The following is a 232-nucleotide window of genomic DNA, read 5'->3' as shown; positions in this document are numbered from 1 at the left end:
TAGAGCGAATAACTAAGTAATATTTGAGACATAGAGCTTATAACTGAGTAATATTTGAGATATAGAGTTAATTACTGCAGTAATTTCTGAGACATAGAGCTAACAACTAAGTAATGTTTGAGACATAGAGTTAATTACTTCAGTAATGTCTGAGACATAGCGCTAATAACTAAGTAATGTCTAAGATACAGAGCTAATTACTTCGGTAATTTCTGAGACATAGAGCTAATAG

The sequence above is a fragment of the Mizuhopecten yessoensis genome, unplaced genomic scaffold (genome assembly GCF_002113885.1).
Source record: "Mizuhopecten yessoensis strain PY_sf001 unplaced genomic scaffold, ASM211388v2 scaffold10985, whole genome shotgun sequence".
Lineage (NCBI taxonomy): Eukaryota > Metazoa > Mollusca > Bivalvia > Pectinida > Pectinidae > Mizuhopecten > Mizuhopecten yessoensis.
The sequence above is the reverse complement of the archived record's forward strand: the minus strand, read 5'-3'. Positions refer to the sequence as shown.